The following is a 21,411-nucleotide window of genomic DNA, read 5'->3' as shown; positions in this document are numbered from 1 at the left end:
TTAGATAGAATGGGAAACATAATTAAGCCTCTTTTGATGACTTAGGGTTATAATTTGTGTCCACTGTGATGCCCTGAGAATCTGTTGAATCTTATACAGGACTGTTGATCTAAATGCTAAATAACATATTACTTTGTCTTTTACAATTATTTAAAATAAGTACTCCCTACCTCCTTATCTACTTTGCTCTTTGATTTGCATGCTGATAGTTAGTGTCCATCACACTTTGTTCTCATTTTTCTAGAAGTGTGGAAATAAGATTCAAAATTGTTACTCTGCAGAGGGGAAGAATTAGCATTCCTTGACTTAGTGAAGTCTTTTCTTGAGAAAAGTAAATGAATACCAGTGCTTAACATTTCTGTTACCTGCCTTGATTGTCTGAAGGCCTTTGCTTAGTGACATATTTGTTGTGTCTGGTTAGGTGAGTTTCCAGATAATGTTGTTAAAGGTCATTAGTTTGTTCTCAACTTGACTACTTAGGATGTGTTCTCAAGGCCTGTTACTTTGGGGCATTTGTGCTGAATTTTTGAAAAGTATTTGTGAAGTATTTATGTATTTTAATTTGTTGGTAATATAATATTAAAAGTCTCAAGTTTATTTAAATGGGGTGTCTTGTCTTCAATATAAATTTCATTTGCTTTTGTTGTCAACTATTATAATTTAAGATGCAGCCTAAAATATTTACATGATATTTTAATTTGTTACAAAATGAAAAAAATTTTCTTTGTTTTGAGGTAGCTTGGTTGGATACTTATTAATATGGTGCCTACATTTAGGCAGTACAGCAGGTGTTGTGGTGCAGCAGTGTAAGCTGGGACCCCTGCATCCTTTGTTGGAGTGCCTTATTTGGGAGTCCCCACTACTCAGCACTTCTCATTCAGTTTCCTGCTAATGTGCCAGGGAGGCAGCAAATGATGAATCAAGTACTTGGATTCCTGCCATTCATGTGGGAGACTCAGAGAAGTTCCTGGCTCTTGGCTTTGGCCTGGCCTACCCCTTACACAGGCATTTGGGGGCCTGAACCAGCAGATGGAAGATATTTCTCTCTTCCTTCCTCTGCCTTTCAAATAAATCTTAAACACGCAAACTGGGTAGACATCAGGGAGTACCTGATGTCTCACTAGCATTGTGTCTGAGCAAGTTAGGTAACTTCTGGGTCCCTTCAGTTTCTTGATCTGTAAATGGAATAAAAATATCAATCATGTAATAGATTGTTGGGAGAATTGAATGAGCTAATATAATTTTGCCAGTGTTGGTTGTTATTTTTGTTTTCAAATGATTTCACTGATTCTTGTAACAACATGAAAAAAAATCCTAAATTTTCAAAAACACTCATTTTTTATGTGAAAGTCAGAAAGAAAGGGATAAGGAGAGATAGATGAAAAGAGTTCGTACATCTGTTGGTTCACTACCCAAATGCATACAACAGCTAGAACTGGGCCAGGCTAAAGCCTGGAACCCCAAATTATTTGGGTCTCCAACATGGGTGGCAGAGACCCAACTACTTGAGCCATCATCTGCTGCTTCCTAGGATGCATATTAGCAGGGTGATAGATTGGATACTCAAACCAGGCAATCTGACTTGGGATGTCTGCATGTCCACCTGTGTCTTGGCTGCTGTGCCAAATGCCCATCCTTTAATTCTCAGTTTTTGGCTTTTAAAGGACCAGTAAGATGAGATAATTTTAAACTGTTGCAGAAGTTGAATTTTATGAAATGTAACCTTATGTAGGGAGAATATTTTTCAGTATTGGATGTCCTGTGAGAAACTCATTAGTTGATAATAAGTTTAATGGTTTAGGAAAGTCTTCTAAATGGGAGGAATACTATTACAGACTTTGACTATTATGTTAAACTGATGTTTTCAGTTTCTGTGTTTGCTAAGTATGGAAGTATGCCTTTTAAGGAATTTCAGGCATTCTGTGTGAAGGAATTGGGGAGAGCTTTGGGGAAATACAATACTTATTTTCGTGTTCCAAAAGTACAGATCTGCATTTTGGAGTGGGATAAGAAAGCAGATGACCCAAATTGTTACTATATGTGAATTTTTATTGCTGAAAGAATAAACAGTTTTTAAAAAGATTTTATTTATTGGGAAATAAAATTATAGACCAAGGGAGAGACAGATAAAGAGGTCTTTCATCTGCTGGTTCACTCCCTAAAAGGCCACAATGGCTGGAGCTGGTCCGATCCAAAGCCAGAAACCAGGAGCTACTTCTGGGTCTCCCACATAGGTGTAGGGCTTTCCCAGGCCATAAGCAGAGACCTGTATTTGAAGAGGAGCAGCAGGGAAACACACCAGAGTCAATATGGATGCCTACACCACAAGTGGAAACTTAGCCTGTCAGGCCACTGTGTTGGCCCCCAAAGTAAACAGATTTTAAGGATTGATTTTCCCTGAATTTTGATTAGGTTATGAACTTTTTAGTTGTAGAATTTATTTTATAAGTGCTTTTACGTATCAGTCACGGACCTGTGCTTTTTAAAATATTTTAAAAAATTCATTAGTTGAGAGAGAGTGTTCCCATCCACTGGTTTACTCCCTGGATAGTTGCAGCTAGGTCAAGCCAAAGCCCAGGATCCTGGAACTCAGTTCAGGTGTTTCATTGGGTGACAGGGACCTTATTAAGTAAGCCCTCACCCATGTAACCAGGGTCTATATTATCAGGAAAGTGGAGTCAGGAGGTAGAACTGGGTTTTGAACCCAGGCACTGTGAGGTGGAATGTTGGCGTCTTAACTGCCAGGCCAAACACCTGCCCCATGAGGTTGTTTTATTACAGAAAGTTACATTTGGTTCTGATGATATATATACTTCTATAACAGAGTGATTTCCTTCTTTTACTTTGTTGCACTATCTGGAGAAAATTTTGATTCATACAAATAAGTAGTTACAAATAGAAATTGCCTGCTAATGGCTTACCTTTCAGTCTCAGGATTTACTTCAATTAAAGTAATCCAGAGTGTAAAAAAGGAATATTAGTAAATTTTTTTTGTCAAAGTTGAATCATTAATAACATCTAATAATTCTATTTTTTTAATTAGCGTAAGCTTTCATGATCAGGTTTTCTTCTAAGTATTTCAAACTTCGAATAATTTAGATTTTGTGAAATCATATTGAGTGAAAATCCACATTCATAATATTTTGTTTACCTATAGAAATGAACCTGGAATTTGCCATATAACTCTCTAAATTAGGGGTTTGTCGGTATGATGATGTCACAGTAATTGAGTAAGATATAGTTTTTAAGAGATTTAGGACTTTAAAAAGTTTGGGGTTGCATTGTGGTGCAGCAGGTTAAGCTGATGCCTGTGATGCCAGCCTCCCAAATATTCCACTTCCAATGTAGCTCCCACTAATGCTCTGGGAAAGCAGTGGAAGATGACTCAAGTACTTGAGCCCCTGCCACCCACATGGGAGACTCAGATGGAGTTCCAGGCTCCTGGCTTTAACCTGGCCCAGTCCCAGCTTTTGTGACCATTTGGGGAATGAACCTGTAGGTGGAAGATCTCTGTTTCTCTCTAACTCTACTTTTAAAATAAATAAAAATAAGTCTTTAAAATAAAGTTATAAAACATGAAATCTTTTTTGATACATGCTGTACTGCCAATAAAAAATAACCTTAAATTTTTATTTGCACAGATTCAAATCTGTGGTTTTCCCTCTCCACCCCTCACCCCCATCTTGGGATCTTTTTCTGTTAAGTGTATTTTGAGTAAGGTAAAAGTTTTAATTTCATTATATGTGTTAAGAAGTGGTATTATTGTGTCAAGAGAATGAAGATAGGCAGAGAAAGAGGTGTAATGATTCTTGATTTTGGTGAGAAAGGGATTGCTGCAGTCCTCTTTCCTAGGTAAACTGGTGAAATAAGTTGTGAAAATCTGGAAGTTTTCAGAGTTTGAATTTAGGAAAAATGAGGTGAGTAAAATCTAATACTAGTAGGTCATTATGATGTCTTTATAGATGGAGCAGAAAGCAGACTGTGAGTCTAAAAATTCTGCATGTGAGGTAGGGACTTTTGAAAGGAAAGTCAGGGGCCCTCGAGATCAAAGGAAAAATTAAGGACTGTCCCAGAACAACAACAAAAAGAACAAGTGGTATAATCAGTACCTATGTGTGCGTAAGTAACCCTATAAGAACCCTATAGCAACCCTGTAGCCTTAAAATACTTAATTGGAGGGTGTGTAACCAAATAAGGGAGATAAAGAAACTAAGATTGTAGATAAAGCAATGCCTGGCTTTGTTGGGGTCTCAGCCTTTGAATGTTAATTTAGTATGCCCAGGAATAGACACTGCTTTCTGCTGTGATTCTCTATGTCCTGTCTCTCTGTCAGAGAACTGCACAACAGTTAGAGGTCTATATATGAGTGTCAGCATTAGAGATTATGTGTAGCAAAATGCAATTTGTAGACACATAGATGAGCAGGCCGGTTTGGCATGGGGATGATATGGTGGTTGGTAGGTAGGAAGTGGAGTCTGGCCTTGGGTCTTGAAGATCTAGCCACAGCGAAAGGGAATCAGACAGGGCCCAGATTTCTTATCAGAGAAATATGAGGTAGGTATTTGTTTGCAGGGAGAAAAATGATTTTGGTTATTGGAATTGTTTAGAATGAGCCAAGTACTAAAACCAAGGAGATGCTGAACCCTTAAACTCTCAACCTTATACTGTATGTTTTCTGTCTTGAGACTACACTTTTTTTTTTTTTTTAAGATTTATTTATTTATTTGAAAGTCAGAGTTACAAAGAGAGAGGAGAGGCAGAGAGAGAGAGAGGTCTTCCATCTCTTGGTTTACTCCCCAATTGGCCACAATGGCTGGAGCTGTGCTGATCCAGAGCCAGGAGCCAGGAGCTTCCTCCGGAACTCCCAAATGGGTGCAGGGGCCCAAGTGCTTGGGCCATTCTCTGCTGCTTTCCCAGGCCATAGCAGAGAGCTGGATTGGAAGTGGAGCAGCCAGGTCTTGAACCGGCCCCCATATGGGATGCCCATGTTTCAGGTCAGGGCGTTAACCCTCTGCACCACAGCACCAGCCCCGGAGACTACACTGTTAATCTACACTAGTACCTGAGTCTTTCAAGTGTGATATAAAAACAATCCTGACTAACTGGGGTGAAATGAGATTCTCTTAAGTATTTGAGGATAGTTACTGGTCATAGTCAGTATCCTGCTTGATTCCAGGGAGTTGATGTGCCTGCTTTTTCTTTGCTGCTATGTCTTTTTCACTTGAAGTTCCTTTCCCTTCAGACTTAATGGCAAAGAGATTACAGTTTTTTTTTTTTTGTTTTTTTTTTTTGTTTTTTTTTTTTTTTTTTGACAGGCAGAGTGGACAGTGAGAGAGAGAGACAGAGAGAGAAAGGTCTTCCTTTTGCCGTTGGATCACCCTCCAATGGCCGCCGCTGCAGCCGGCGCACCGCGCTGATCCGATGGCAGGAGCCAGGAGCCAGGTGCTTTTCCTGGTCTCCCATGGGGTGCAGGGCCCAAGCACCTGGGCCATCCTCCACTGCACTCCCTGGCCATAGCAGAGAGCTGGCCTGGAAGAGGGGCAACCGGGACAGAATCCGGCGCCCCAACCGGGACTAGAACCCGGTGTGCCGGCGCCGCTAGGTGGAGGATTAGCCTATTGAGCCACGGCGCCGGCTGAGATTACAGTTTTAACATGCCTTTCTATTTTAGAAACAAGTACACAGTCCTTAAGGATATGATATACTTATACCTGCCAGTATAATCATAAGTGTGAAAGTAAGACATAAGAAATGTGAAGATACTGTTAATTGCTTGTTCATTGGTTTCACTGAAGTGATATTAGACTAGTTATTAGAAACACCCTTTTGGGGCTGGCGCTGTGGTGTAGTGGGTGAAGCCGCATCCATATGCAGTGCCAGCATTCCATATGGGCGCTGTTTGACTCCTACCTGCTCCACTTCCGATCCAGCTCTCTGTTATGGCCTGGGAAAGCAGTGATGGATGGCCTGAATCCTTGGGCCCCTGAACCCACGTGGGAGATCCTGAGGAAGCTCCTAGCTCCTGGCTCTGGATCCGTGCAACTTTGGCTGTTGTGGCCATCTGGGGAGTGAACCTGGAGATGGAAGACCTCTCGCTCTCTCTCTCTCTTTGCCTTTCCTTCTCTCTCTCTGTAACTCTTTTAAATAAATAAATAAACCTTAAAAAAAAAATACCCTTTTGTTTTTTTTTTTTTTTGGTGGGAACTTATTACGTGAGAGTACCTGTCTTTTCAATAAAAACCTTGTATTTTCCCTAGCATGTAGGTCTGTGATACATATCTGTTTAGACCAGTTCACAATACACAGATAGAATTTCCTTCATAGTCTTTCTAGGATTTCTCTGATCTGAAGCCATGTTACACTATTATTTTTCAGTCATAACCTTGGTTTTAGCTGCTAATGGGGTAGACATTTCTTCTGGGCTCCTTAGTGTTTCTTCCTTTGGATTAAACTTTATATTCCTCTTTTTAGTTTTGGTTTGGTTTTTGTTTTTGAAGGTTTCAGCTGCTTGAACCTTGTTTGATTTACCAAAAGTGTATTTACTAGCTCTTTGCACTGAAAAGTTATTAAGCTAAACTGACACCTTGCTTAAGATGTTGATCTAGCGTCAAGCATGAGGATGTTACATATACTTTCTTTCCTTGAACCTATTTATACTATATCAGTCCTTTCCAGTAGCTTGGATTGTATAATCTTTCAGATTTTTTTGTGTCTGTTAAACTTCCCATCATGATTCTGCTTCTCAGTGCATTTGAAAAACAAATGACTAATATGAGAACCTGAGTTATGGTATTTATTTTAGTATTTTATCAGTGCCAGTTCAGGTTCTTATGATGATTCAATGTCTAGGTAATTCTAACAGAGTGACTGGGTAGCTTCTGATCACTTGGGGTTTCTAGTAGAAAAAATTTTAGGGATGGTAATAGTAATAAACAGTACTAACATTAAAAGAAAGGTGTTATCTTTTCTCAAGGTAACATCGTCAACAAAAGGAACAGCTGATGTGTTTGCCCTAATGTGAAGAATGTGATTGATGCCCTACCAGGCATTGGGGGATTTATGGTAAATGTGTTGGTGCCCCAAGCAGTTTTAGGGATTGTCTATATTATTTCAATCATCTGGGTAGTTTTTTTTTTTTAACTTCTCATAACTGCTGGATTCTGACACAGATACTCCTATCACTCCATCCCTCCAGTTTTTGATGCGTAAATAAATGTGTTGCATGGTTTATTGGTGTGATAAGAACACTGTCACTTAATAGAAGTAAAGTTTACCATATGGAATGGGCATTTGGTATGGCATTTGCTTGGCTTACCTGCTTCCCATATTGCACCTGGGTTTGAGTACTGGCTCTGCTTTTGATTTCAGCTTCCTGCTTGGGAGGCAGTAGGTAATGGCTCACGTATTGGGGTCCCTGCCACCCATATGAGAAACCTGGATTGAGGTAAGGGTTCCTGACTTTTACTTTGCCCAGCCTTGGCTGTTTAAGGCCTTTAGGGAGTAAACCAGTGAGTGGAAGATCTCTCTCCCTCTCCACGTTTCAAACAAATAAATAACAACAAAAAAAATCTTAACATGTGAATCGATTAGCAGTATGAGCATGATAAGGAGTGTAGTTGTACTTTAGGGGTATAGGTTCCAATGTCATAAATATTAAAATGTAATAGGAGAGGCATAAGGAAGATGGGAATGTAAATTGTTCCATTGGAAGGCAAATCGGATCTATTCATCTATCCTTAATTTGACCAGTGATGATGTAGTGATTACTTGACAGTAGCCAAGATATAGCTTCCTCTACTCCTGGCATTGAGTCTTTAAAGGGAAGCAAATATCTTTGAGGTACTTTTATTTGAAATATTAAAACTGTTTTACCTTCCTAGTGATCTGTCAGTGTTCCAGTATTGAGGAGGCCTTAAGTAAAGTCAAGAATGACTTTGCTAACTATACGATGTCATTCCTAGAGTATGTATGATGATTATTGTAATAATCAAGTGCCAAAAATGTTTGGTATTCTAAATACAGAAGTTCATACATTTGTAACATTAAATTATATAGTCCTGGTTAAAGTAGAGGATGTTTTTAGGAAACCTATTGAAAGCTGGTCTTTCAAATGTAGTACTCAACATGGATTTTCTTATCCTGTGTATTAGAAACGTTTTTCGTTGTTTATTTAGAAATCTGTTCTAAGATCAACATTTTTAAAAATTAATTAATTTTTAGGGGCCTCTAGTGCATCAGGTTAAGCCTCTGCTTGTGATTCTGGCATCCCATATGGGTGCCAGTTCGAGTTCTGGCTGCCCCACTTCCATTAATACACCTGGGAAAGCAGTGGAAGGTGGCCCACGTACTTGGGCCCATACCACCACATGGAAGACCCAAAGGAAGCTCTAGGCTCCTGGCTTTGGCCTGGCCCAGCCCCATCTGTTGTTGCAGATGGAAGATGGATCTCTCCCTGTAACTCTGCCTATCAAATAAATAATTTGATAAATAAAGTGATTAATAGATTTTTTAACAGATTTATTCAATTTATTTGAAAAAGTTACAGAACAGAGAGGAAGAGACAGAATCTGGGTCTCCCACATTGCATGTCAGGGGTCCAACCATTTGGGCCATCTTCCACTGTTTTCCCAGGTGCATTAGCAGGAAGCTGCATTGGAAGTAGAGCAGCTGGAACAGAAACCAGTGCTTATGAGATACCTGCATCCCAGATGGCAACTTAGCCTGCTATGCGACAACACTGGCCCATGATCCAAGTTTTATATTAGGCTTTAATTAAAATTCTTGTGCTGCTGTAGCAGATTGTACTCTAATGAGCATTTTGCTTTGCTGTTTTGGGGTATGTGCTTACATGTGTGCAGACAATATATAATAATCCATTTTTATTTACCCATTATTAGATCTTACCAATTTTTAGGAAGCACTTCAAAAAATAATCTTAAATGATGAAAAACTTTTCAGAGTGAATATCATATGGAAATAAAAAGGCTATATTTCAAAACTCATAGTAACTCCTTTCCCACAAAATTATTCTAAATTCTTGCATCCTACAAAACTCAAGTAAACATGAAAACTCATAAAGTATAAGTAAAAAGTCCCTTGTTATGGTCTTCATTTCATGTGTAAATGACCTTACTTGCCTTTAACTCATTGATGCTAGAGACCACATCTTATTTAAAAAAAAAAAAAAAGATTTATTTATTTATTTGAAATGCAGAGAGGCAGAGAGAGAGGTCATCCATCTGCTGGCTCACTCACCAGATGACTACAACGGCTGGAGCTGGTCCGATCCGAAAGCAGGAGCCAGGAGCTGCTTCTTTGGGGTCTCTGATGCTGGTGCAAGGGCCCACGGACTTGGGCCATTTTCTGTTTTCCCAGGCTATAGCAGAGAGCTGGATTTTAACTGGAGCAGCTGGGACTCAAACCAGCGCCCATGTGGGATGCCAGCACTGCAGGCAGCAGCATTACCTGCTACGCCACAGCACCAACCCTGACCACATCTTATTTTAAAAACCATTGTTAACACTCTTAATGACATTGGGAGCCTACCATGTGTCCACTAAGTCTGATTGAATAACCTTTATAAGGCCAATCTAACGAATAATATGAAATTTAAATGTGCTGAAATATGTCTAAATAAGACTAACATAATTTTGTCTAATGGAATTATCTTTTCAAATTGATGGATAAGATGTAACTTTTTAAAGAAATAAACTCTGTTCTGTGTGACTCATTGAAGCTCTTAAGTCTTTTTTAGTAGAGAGTATATAATCTGGGATAGTAAGCATCTTGTCAAGTGGGTTTGCTGATTATCTACTCTTCCTCTGGGAATTGTCATTTCAGTTACAGGTAACAGGTATTCTTGATTCATCCTCCATATCCTGCCTTACTTTTTCTTTTACCCATTTCTGTCATCCAGATTGCAGTTTCCTTTGTAATTTCCTTGTTGTTTATTTCTGACTCATACTGGTAGAATATAATTTCCAGAATGTAGTTTTTATCTTTAGATGTATCCCAAGCATATACAGAACAAGTACCTTCCAGTGGCAGCCACTCATATATTTGCTAGGTGAAGACTGAGGAAGTTATATTTGTTTCATACCATTGTATAAGACTTATGTAATATTGTAAATTGCTTATACTCATCCCTGGGTTGGGGTCAAAATATGTAATGATCTTTCTATTGGAAGTGTGGGGAGCAGCTCGGACTAGACTGTTACTGGAATTAAGACTTATTCTATGCATCTGCTCTCCCACAATATGGCGCTGGGAGAGAAGTAAACAGCTTCCGCACAGCTGCCTCCAGTTCAACCAATTAACTGTAGGACTTGCTCCTGATTGGAGGAGAGCAGCGTACTCGGCGTGTGGGCAGCCGAGTTGGGATTGGCGGAGGAGGACTATAAAGGAGGAGAGAGACGGCATGCACCAGGAACATCTATGGGGAACATCTAAGGAACACCCGTGCAGCCCCGAAAGAGCCGGCCGGCGGTGTGCCGCTCCCCTGCGGAAGTGGGGAATGTGGCCAGGGGGAACTGCCCTTCCACGGAGGTGGAAGGGATAGTAGCCAACCCGGGAAGAACCAGCAGCAAACCCGGGGAGGGCCGAGCAGACAAAAGAACAGCGCAGGGTCCTGTGTCGTTCCTCCACGAAGAGGGGGAGCGACAGGAAGTACCTGGGAATGGATAACAGTTTTTGTTAGTTGTACAGTGCCAGAGAAAGAACAATACTATCTTAATTTTACAATATACTGCATTTGCTGGTGCTGTTTTATACAGTGAAGCAGCAGTTCTGCAGCAAAATAGGAAACAATAAAATTTTATTAACTTCCTCATTAAAAAATACAAATTAAGTTAAAATTAACCAGTCCTTGAGATTGGTATTTTTTAAACTTTGGTTAACTTTTGTAGATATCTGTCACTTTTCAAATTTAGTAACATTAGAAGGAATGTAATACTATGTAAAATTTTCTTTATCAGATTTCTTTTTCTCTGGATATTTGGTAAGAATGTATCATGCTTTGCAAATTTTTGCTCATTAAAACAAAGAGGAAGAGTTGGTTTGTGTGTGATACTTTCACTATCATAAGAATGACCAACTTTCCTTTGTTAAAAAACATTTAGGAATTGCTACTTATCATTTTCATATTTAAATGTTTACTTTTGTTTATTTTCATCTACTTTCAAGACAGAGTGACAGAGATATCTTCCATCTTCTGGTTCACTCCCCAAACGCCTACAACATCCAGGGCTTGGCCAAGCTGAAGCCAGGAGTCCAGAACCATCATCTATTTCCTCCCAGATTGCATTAGTAGGAAGCTGGGTTGGAAGTAGAATAGCCGGAACTCAAACTGGCACTCTGATAAAGAACTTTGTATCCCAAGCAGCAGCTTAACCCTCTGAGTTACAACACACACCCCCTACCCATCCCTGTTCTATATTTGACAAACTTGAGAAAGTTGATGAGAAATTCTACTTTTATTAAAAGGAACTTAGGGGGCTAGCCCTGTGACATAGTGGCTAAAGCTGCCACCTGCAGTGCCAGCGGTTCGAGTCTCGGCTGCTTCACTTCCGGTCCAACTCTGCTGTGACCTGGGAAAGCAGTGGAAGATGGCCCAAGTCCCTGGGCCCCTGCATCCGTGTGAGAGACCCAGAAGAAGCTCCTAGCTCCTGGCTTCAGATCGGCACAGCTCTGGCTGTTGGGGCCGTCTGGGGAGTGAACCAACGGATGGAGGACCTCTCTCTGCCTCTGCCTCTGCCTCTGCCTCTCTGTAACTCTGAATTTCAAATAAATAAGTAAATCTGAAAAAAAAAAAAAAGGACCTTAGACTCGATACTTTTATAAAGCTCAAAGAACTTCAGGGTTGATGCTGTGCGTTTTATTAGTATTTCAGCTAATTTATCTAGTATCTAACTTTAGGGAACTTAAATAATGAAGTGTCATTGGTTAAGGACATTAAACAATGCCAATCAATTTTGCATTTCCCATTTATATTGAAGAATACATACTTAGTCCTATAAATAATACATGATGAAGCCTTTGGGCTTATTAAAAAATACTTAGTCCTGAGAACAAAATTTTATTTATATGTATATATATTTGTTTATTGGAAAAGAGGAAGTGGAACCAATAAAGCGTTTCTATCATTACTCTTTTTTTAGGCCATAAAGTATTTGATCTTTTCATGATGTGTATTTTTGTTAATTCTTGTGTAACATTTAAAAATTTTTATTTACCGAGCCGGCGCCGTGGCTCAATAGGCTAATCCTCCACCTTGCGGCGCCGGCACACCGGGTTCTAGTCCCGGTTGGGGCGCCGGATTCTGTCCCGGTTGCCCCTCTTCCAGGCCAGCTCTCTGCTATGGCCAGGGAGTGCAGTGGAGGATGGCCCAGGTGCTTGGGCCCTGCACCCCATGGGAGACCAGGAAAAGCACCTGGCTCCTGGCTCCTGCCAGGATCAGCGCGGTGCGCCGGCTGCAGCGGCGGCCATTGGAGGGTGAACCAGCGGCAAAGGAAGACCTTTCTCTCTCTGTCTCTCTCTCTCACTGTCCACTCTGCCTGTCTTAAAAAAAAAAAAAAAAAAAAAAAAAAAAAAAAAAATTTATTTACCTTACTTGAAAGGTAGAGAGAAAAGAGAGGCACAGATCTCCTATCCTTTCCATCCTTTTTTTTTTTTTTTTTTTTTTTTTTTTTTGACAGAGTGGAGAGAGAGAGAGAAAGGTCTTCCTTTACCGTTGGTTCACCCTCCAATGGCCGCCACGGCTGGCGCGCTGTGGCCAGCGCACCGCGCTGATCCGAAGCCAGGAGCCAGGTGCTTCTCCTGGTCTCCCATGTGGGTGCAGGGCCCAAGCACTTGGGCCATCCTCCACTGCCTTCCCAGGCCACAGCAGAGAGCTGGCCTGGAAGAGGGGCAACTGGGACAGAATCCGGCGCCCCGACCGGGACTAGAACCCGGTGTGCTGGCGCCGCTAGGTGGAGGATTAGCCTATTGAGCCGCGGTGCTGGCCTCCTTTCCATCCTTTCAGGATGCATGTGTCTTTGTTGGTGAGATGTACTTCTTGTAGGCAGCAAATAGGTGGATCTTGTTTTTTAATCCATTCAGCCAGGCCATCTTTTATTTGAAGTATTTAGGCTATTTGCATTCAAGTTCATTATTGATAAACAAAGACTTGGCCCTGCCATTTTTCCATAAATATTTCTATTGTTTGCTTTGGATTTCCTTTGTAGTTTTACTGGGGGATTTTCTGCTTTTACATTCCTTTACAATAATGACTATTTTTCTGTGTTTCTGTGTATCACATCCTTAAGTGTCATTTTTAAGGCTGGCTAGTGGTGACAAATTCTTTCAATTTCTGTTTTTTATGGAAAATATTTTGCATTCATTCCTAAATGGGAGCTTTGGAGGGTATAATATTCTAGGTTGATGATTTTCTTCTTTTAGGATTTGGACTTTATCTCTCTATTCTCTCCTAGCCTGTAGGATTTCTGATGAGAAGTCAGCTGTGAGTCTAATTGGAAATCCTCTGAAAGTAATCTGGTGTTTCTCTCATACACATTTTAGAATCTTTTTTTATGTTTTACTGTTGAAAGTTTGATTGAAGTATATGTCGTGAAGATCTTTTCTGCTCACTTCTATTAAAAATTCTATGTGTCTTGTGTACTTAGACATCCCTTTCTTTCTCCAAATTAAGGAAAATTTCTTACTTCATTGAATAAGTCTTCTAATCAGTTCTCTCTTTCCACACCTTCAGGAACTCCTCAGATCCTTGTTAAGTTGTTTGAGGGTATCCCATAAATCTCAAACATTGTTTTTAATTTTTCTTATTCTTTTTTTTGTGTGAGAGATATTTTCAAAGATTTGTCTTTTATCTTAGATATTCTTTCTTCTGTCTCATTAAGTCTGTTGTTAAGGCTTTCTTCTGTATTATTTGATATATTGATTTATTCCTTTCTAATACTGAAGTTTGATCTCTCTTCAAAATCTCAATTTCATGGGAAAATTTTTACTCCATGCCATGTAACGGTTTCTTTAACTTGTGAATTTGCTTTTGAGTAATACTATGGTCGTCTTTTTAATTTCTTTTCAGGCATTTCATCAATTGCTTTGTCTCCACATTCTTATACTGAAGTGTTACTGTATTCCTTTGACGGATTCATGTTGTCGGCCTTATTCTTGTTTCTTGAGTTACTGCATTTATTTTTAGGCAATTTGTGGAGAAAGTTGTTGGTTTTCCCCTCCTATGTATTTTTTTAACTTTTATTTAGTAAATATAAATTTCCATAGTACAGCTTATGGATTACATTGGCTCCCCCCCCCCCCCATAACTTCCATCCCACCTACCCACAAGCCTCCCAACTCCCATTCCCTCTCCCATTCCATTCACATCATGATTCATTTTCAATTCTCTTTATATACAGAAGATCAATTTAGTATATATTAAATAAAGATTTCAACAGTTTGCACCCACACAGAACATAAAGTGTAAAATACTATTTGAGTACTAATTATAGCATTAATTCACATTGAACAACACATTAAGGACAGAGATCATACAGGAGGAGTAAGTGCACAGTGACTCCTGTTGCTGACTTAACAAATTGACGCTCTTGTTTATGGCGTCAGTAATCTCCCTAGGCTCTTGTCATGAGTTGCCAAGGCTATGGAAGCCTTTTGAGTCGCAGACATCGATCTTATTTAGACAAGGTCATAGTCAAAGTGCAAGTTCTCTTTTCCCTTCAGAGAAAGGTACCTCCTTCTTTGATGGCCCATTCTTTCTACTGGCATCTCAGTGACAGAGATCTTTCATTTAGGGTTTTTTGTGTGTGTGTGTGTGTGTGTGTGTGTGTGTGTCAGAGTGTCTTGGCTTTCCGAGCCTAAAATACTCTCATGGGCTCTTCAGTGAGATCCAAATGCCTTAAGGGCTGATTCTGAGGCCAGAGTGCTGTTTAGGACATCTGCCATTCTATGAGTCTGCTGTGTATCCCGCTTCCCATGTTGGATCGTTCTCTCCTTTTTAATTCTATCAGTTAGTATTAGCAGATACTAGTCTTGTCTCTTAGACCTATCAGTGTGATCAATTGTGAACTGAAATTGATCACTGGGACTAGTGAGATGGCATTGGTACATGCCACCTTGATGGGATTGAATTGGAATCCCCTGGCACATTTCTACTCTACCATTTGGGGCAAGTCCGATTGAGCATGTCCCAAATTGTACATCTCCTCCCTCTCTTATTCCCACTCTTATATATGACAGGAATCACTTTCCAGTTAAATTTAAACACCTGAAAATAATTGTGTGTCAATTACAGAGTTCAACCAATAGTATTAAATAGAGCAAAAAAAAAAATACTAAAAGGGATAAAGTATTAAGTTGTACATCAACAGTCAGGACAAGGGCCGATCAAGTCATTGTTCCTCATAGTGTCCCTTTCACTTCAACATGTTTCCTTTTTGGTGCTCAGTTAATTGTCACTGATCAGGGAGAACATATGATATTTGTCCCTTTGGGACTGGTTTATTTCACTCAGCATGATGTTTTCCAGATTCCTCCATTTTGTTGCAGATGACCGTATTTCATTTTTTTTTATTGCTGTATAGTATTCTAGAGAGTACATGTCCTATTTCTTTATCCAGTCTACTGTTGATGGGTATTTGGGTTGTTTCCAGGCCTTAGCTATTGTGAATTGAGCTGCAAAAAACATTAAGGTTCAGACAGCTTTTTTTATTTTCAATTTAATTTCCTTTGGGTAAATTCCAAGGAGTGGGATGGCTGGATTGTATGGTAGGGTTATATTCAGGTTTCTGAGGAATCTCCAGACTGACTTCCATAGTGGCTTGACCAGTTTGCATTCCCACCAACAGTGGGTTAGTGTCCCTTTTTCCCCACATCCTCTCCAGCATCTATTGTTGGTAGATTTCTGAATGTGAGCCATTCTAACCGGGGTGAGGTGAAACCTCATTGTGGTTTTGATTTGCATTTCCCTGATGGCTAGTGATCCTGAACATTTTTTCATGTGTCTGTTGGCCATTTGGATTTCCTCTTTTGAAAAATGTCTATTTAGGTCATTGGCCCATCTCTAGAGTGGGTTGTTTTGTTGTTGTGGAGTTTCTTGATCTCTTTGTAGATTCTGGTTATTAACCCTTTATCTGTTGCATAGTTTGCAAGTATTTTTTTCCCATTCTGTCAGTTGTCTCTTCACTTTCCTGTTTCTTTTGTACAGCAACTTCTCAATTTGATGCAATCCCAAATGTTAATTTTGGCTTTGACTGCCTGTGCTTCCTGTGTCTTTTCCAAGAAGTCTTTGCCGGTACCTATATCTTGCAGGGTTTCTCCAACGTTCTCTAATAATTTGATGGTGTCGGGTCGTAGATTTAAGTCTTTAATCCATGTTGAGTGGATTTTTGTGTAAGGTGTAAGGTAGGGGTCTTGCTTCATGCTTCTGCACATGGAAATCCAGTTTTCCCAGCACCATTTGTTGAACAGACTGTCCTTGCTCCAGGGATTGGTTTTGGATCCTTGATCAAATATGAGTTGGCTATAGATGTTTGGGTTGATTTCTGGTGTTTCAATTCTGTTCCATTGGTGTATCCATCTGTTTCTTTACCAGTACCATGCTGTTTGATAACAACTGCCCTGTAGTATGTCCTGAAATCTGGTATTGTGATGCCTCCGGCTTTGTTTTTGTTGTACAAGATTGCTTTAGCTATTCGAGGTCTCCTGTGTCTCCATATGAATTTCAGCATCATTTTTTTCAGATCTGAGAAGAATGTCTTTGGTATTTTGATTGGTATTGCATTGAATGTATATATTGCTTTTGGGAGAATTTACATTTTGATGATATTGATTCTTCCAATCCATGAGCATGGAAGATTTTTCCATTTCTTGGTATCCTCTTCTATTTCTTTCTTTAAGAGTTTGTAATTCTCATTGTAGAGATCTTTAACGTCCTTGGTTAAGTTTATTCCAAGGTGTTTGATTGTTTTTGTGGCTATTGTGAATGGGATTGATCTTAGAAGTTCTTTCTCAGTGGTGGCATAGCCTGTGTATACAAAGGCTTTTGACTTTTGTGCATTGATTTTATGTCCTGCTACTTTGCCAAAGTCTTCTATGAGTTCCAATAGTCTCTTAGTAGAGTTCTTTGGATCCCCTAACTAAAGAATCATATCATCTGCAAAGAGGGATAGTTTGAGTTCTTCCCTCCCAGTTTGTATCCCTTTAATTTCTTTTTCTTGCCTAATAGCTCTGGCTAAGACTTCCAGAACTATATTGAATAGCAGTGGTGAGAGTGGGCATCCCTGTCTGTGGCTTAGTGGAGTGTCAGTCTTTGGTCTTTCAGTGAATATCCTGAGGCATGTGCTGGGTATGGTCAGGGAGCTCTGTTCAGTGCTCCAAGGTGGGGCAAATATCCAGGATAACACCCCGTATTGGACATGGTGGATCTGTATTGTCAGCAGCAGCAGCAATTGGGAGAATATGATCACCTCTGTTGACATAATCACACCCTCACCTCTTCTCAAGGTGTTCATTGCTCGGAATTTGCCCACAGTGGGTGCATCACTCACCAGGCTGCTGCATGAACCGCAAAAAGGATTTGTAGAGTCCTCAGTTTGAGCACAGATCCTGCTGCAGTGACTCACCTTAACGAGTCAGGGAGCTCTAAGCCTCTGGTGCCAGACATAGTGATTGTCTAGAGACCCAGCTACACCCTCTGCCCTCTTGTGCAGTCACAGAATTCCCACAGTCTCAGCAAACAAGGCTCCCACAGTCCCAGGTTGCAGAGGATCCATTCCACTCTGATAGCCCATCCCCATCCATGGATAGAGCAGTGAGGTTCCTGGAGCCATCTGCCTTGGATAGTCTGCATTGGCAGTTTGAGCCTTGTAGCCTGTGATATGTTGAGAGGCTAGGGGCTCCTCACAGTCCTATGTGAGTGTCCAGCCCCCGTCAACCTCCTTAGCCAGACTCAAAGTCAGTGGGCACCTTGTTGGGGTATGGGGAGGAAGAAACGTGGTTTTTTGTTGTTGTTGTTGTTGTTGTTTTTTTTTTTTTTTTTTTAAATTTCCTGGGTTGGGCAAGTATTGTGCCCACTGTTAGAGCTCCAGGCCAGACTCAAAGACAGTGTGATCCACAAGGCTCTTCAGGCAATATCACTAATGGTATAGGCTGCTGCAGTCTCCTCTCACCTTGTTCTCCAAAGTTGGTGTATCCTCTGGCTCTCAGCTGTGGGGTTTGCGTATAGTATTCATGCTCATTGCTGCACGTCCACACCTTCCGTACTGAGCTCTGGCATCCCTCTTCTGTAGAATTTCCTTTGCAGATTTCTCTCCAACTCTCCTCTGAGAAGGCACTTCCACCGTTGCCCTGCTATTTTTCCCTCACCTATACTAGTATATCTTTTCCCTATTCAGATATCTTGGAATCTCTATTTTTATTTTTTTTATTTTATTTTTTTTAAAGAATTTATGTATTTGAAAGAACTACAGAGAGAGAAGGAGAGACAAATTTTCCATCCACTTGCTCATTCACCAGATGGCTGCAACAGCTAGAGCTGGTGCCAGGCTGAAGACATGAGTCAGGAGCCTCCTTCAGGTCTCATGAAGGTAGCAGAGGTCCAAGCACCTGAACCATCCTCCACTGTGTCTCCCAGGCCACCAGCAGAGAGCTGGGCAGAAAGTAGAGCTGCCAGGTCTGAAACCAGTACCCACATGGGATGCTAGTGTTGCAGACAGTGGCTTCACTGGCTAAACCACGACTCTGGTCCCCAGGATCTTAATTATTCTCAATGGAAATCTAGTAGGATTCTTCTAGGTACAATCCATGAAAGTGTGAGGACCACCCCCCCTGCAAAGACTATGATTCTCAGTAGTTTCTTACGCCCACTCTGTCCACACTTAGACTCCAGTAGTTCATTGAAATTACTCATTAAGGATTTGTACTAGAATGAAATTTTATCGTCAAAAATGTCTAAATCCTAACCTGTGAAACCTGTTAAGTGTGACATTAGAAGTAGAATTTTCATCAATTAAGGATTTTGAAAATAATTTCTTTTTAAAGATTTACTTTGTATTTATTTGAAAGGCAGAGTAACAGAGAGAGAGGGAGAGGGAGGGGTAGAAATCTTCCATTTGCTGGTTCACTCCCCAAATGGGAGCAATGGCCAGAGCTGGGCCAGGCTGAAGCTAGGAACCAGGAGCTTCCCCTGGTCTCCCAAATGGGTGCAGGGTCCCAAGCACTTGGGCCATAGTCTGCTGCTTTCCCAGGTGCATTAGTAGAGAACTGAATTGGAAATGGAGCATCCAGGAATCTGACTGCTGCCCCTATGGGTTGCCAGCATTGCAGTGGCTTTACCTGCTATACCACAATGCCAGCCTTGTAAATAAATCTTAAAAAAAAAAAAAAAAAAGTTAGTTAGTGATGATATGTTACAGCAGCCTTAGAAAACTTGTACATTATTTCCACCAGTTAATGGCTCTGGCCGTTTCTGTCTTAGGTGTGTAGATGTGTAGATCTTTGCTGTGACTCTCTGATTTTGACTTTCTCCTTATCTTGAGGTAGCAGTTCCCTTGTATCCTTAGTTTTCTGTTGGGCCCAAGGAAAGTCATTCATTTGCAGTTGGTTTAGTTTTTTTATTGCTGTAAGGGCAGACATGATGGTTTTCAAGCTTTTTACATGTTGAAGTTGAAATTATGAGTTGAATTTTTAAATTTTTTTTTTTTTTCCTGGGGCTGGTGCTGTGTTGCAGTGGGTTAACACCCTGGCCTGAAGCGCCACCATTCCATATGGGCGCCGGTTTGAGACCCGGCTGCTCCACTTCCCATCCAGCTCTCTGCTATGGCCTGGGAAAGCAGTAGAGGATGGCCCAAGTCCTTGTGCTTCAGTACCCGCATGGGAGACCTGGAGGAAGCTCCTGGCTCCTGGCTCTGGATCGGCGCAGCTCCGGCCATTGTGGCCAACTGGGGAGTGAACTGTCGGATGGAAGACCTCTCTGTCTCTCTCTGCCTCTCCTCTCTGTGTAATTCTGACTTTCAAATAAATAAATAAATCTTTAAATTTTTTTTTTCCTTTCCACAGTCTTTGAAATTTTGTGCTTGTTTCTTTTATATTTGTTATTACCACATACACTCTTTTTTTTTCTTTTAATAATCTACAGGTTGAGCATAATTTCAAGATCTTTTTTTGTAATATTTATTTATTTGAGAGGTAGAGTTATAGATGGAGAACGAGAGACAGAGAGAAAGGTCTTCCATCTGCTGATTCACTCCCCAAATGGCTTCAATGGCTAGAGCTGGGCCAGTCTGAAGCCAGGAACCAGTAGCTTCTTCCAGGTCTCCCAAGCACTTGGGCCATCTTCCGTTGCTTTCCCAGGCCATAGCAGAGAGCTGAATTGTACCAGCCAGGACAGGAACCAGTGCCCATATGCACCACAGCCCTTGCCCCTCCTTTATGTTTTTATTGTTTTAATCATTTAGTATTTTTATACGCTTACCACTTCTTTTGCTTTTCTTTCCTTTCTATATTTTTGACACTTTTCATAATTGGATCTTTTTCTTTGTTCTTTTCAGAGAACTTATTTCAGTTTCTTTTAGTGTACCAAACTACCCATTCTAATTTATCAGAAGTATCTTTATTTTTTCTTCCTTTATAAGGATGTTTTCTCAGTGTAGAGAGTTTATGATCTGTAGTTATTCTCTCCCTGTACATTTAAGGTACAAATCTGTTGCCTTTGACTTCTTCCATTGTTGCTGCTGAGAAGTGAGTTTAGTCTAAGTGTCACTTCTTTGATATCTGTTTTTGTTTTGATCTTTCTGGAAAAGATATATTTTTTCCTTTGAGTTATTGACTTTTTGCAGTTTATTTTACTGTATTTGGTTTGTAAGTTTCCTTTTGTTCCATTTGGAATTGCTTGGACTTTTTTGAGTGTGGATTGATGTTTCTGTCAGTTTGTAAATTTATAGTCATTAACTTTTCAGATATTCACTTTCATCTTCTGGGACTGCAGTTAAACATGTTGGGCTATTTTAGTGTATCTTCTTTCCCTCGTATGTCTTTTATGTATTTTTCTATATTTTCATATTTTGGTTTCTTTTTGCTTAGTTTCAGTTAACCTAGCATTTCTTTAATTGCAGCTATTTCTTTTTTAAAAATTTATTTTATTTATTTGAAAGGCAGAGAGATAGAAGGAGCTCAGTGATACAGATAGAAAAGAGGGAAACAGAGGAAGGGAGAGCGAGCTTTTCCATCTCCAAGTCATTCCCTAAATACCTGCAATAGCTGCTACTGGGCCAGGCTAACAACCAGGAGCCAGAAACTCAATCTGGGCCTTCCGTGTAGAAGTCAGGGACCCCAGTACTTAGACCATCACCTATTGTCTGCCAGGTTGAACATTAACTGGAAACTAGAATTGGGAGCAGAACT

General features: G+C 40.3%; 1 protein-coding gene across 2 annotated transcripts in view; it reads left to right on the top strand.

Moving 5' to 3' along the window:
* Positions 1 to 21,411, top strand: part of CD2AP (CD2 associated protein) — a 138,242-nt gene that overhangs the window by 1,959 nt on the left and 114,872 nt on the right. The window contains exon 2 of one of the 2 annotated variants that reach the window (XM_051854659.2): positions 7,369 to 7,444. The exons of the other annotated variant lie outside the window; for it this stretch is intronic. The gene's annotated coding sequence lies outside the window, so the exon portion shown is untranslated. The remainder of the gene's footprint in view (positions 1 to 7,368; positions 7,445 to 21,411) is intronic. 2 annotated transcript variants of the gene reach the window in all.

The sequence above is a fragment of the Oryctolagus cuniculus genome, chromosome 5 (assembly GCF_964237555.1).
Source record: "Oryctolagus cuniculus chromosome 5, mOryCun1.1, whole genome shotgun sequence".
Classification (NCBI taxonomy): Eukaryota; Metazoa; Chordata; class Mammalia; order Lagomorpha; family Leporidae; genus Oryctolagus; species Oryctolagus cuniculus.
Note: the sequence above shows the minus strand (reverse complement) of the source record. Positions and strands in the feature narration are given on the sequence as shown.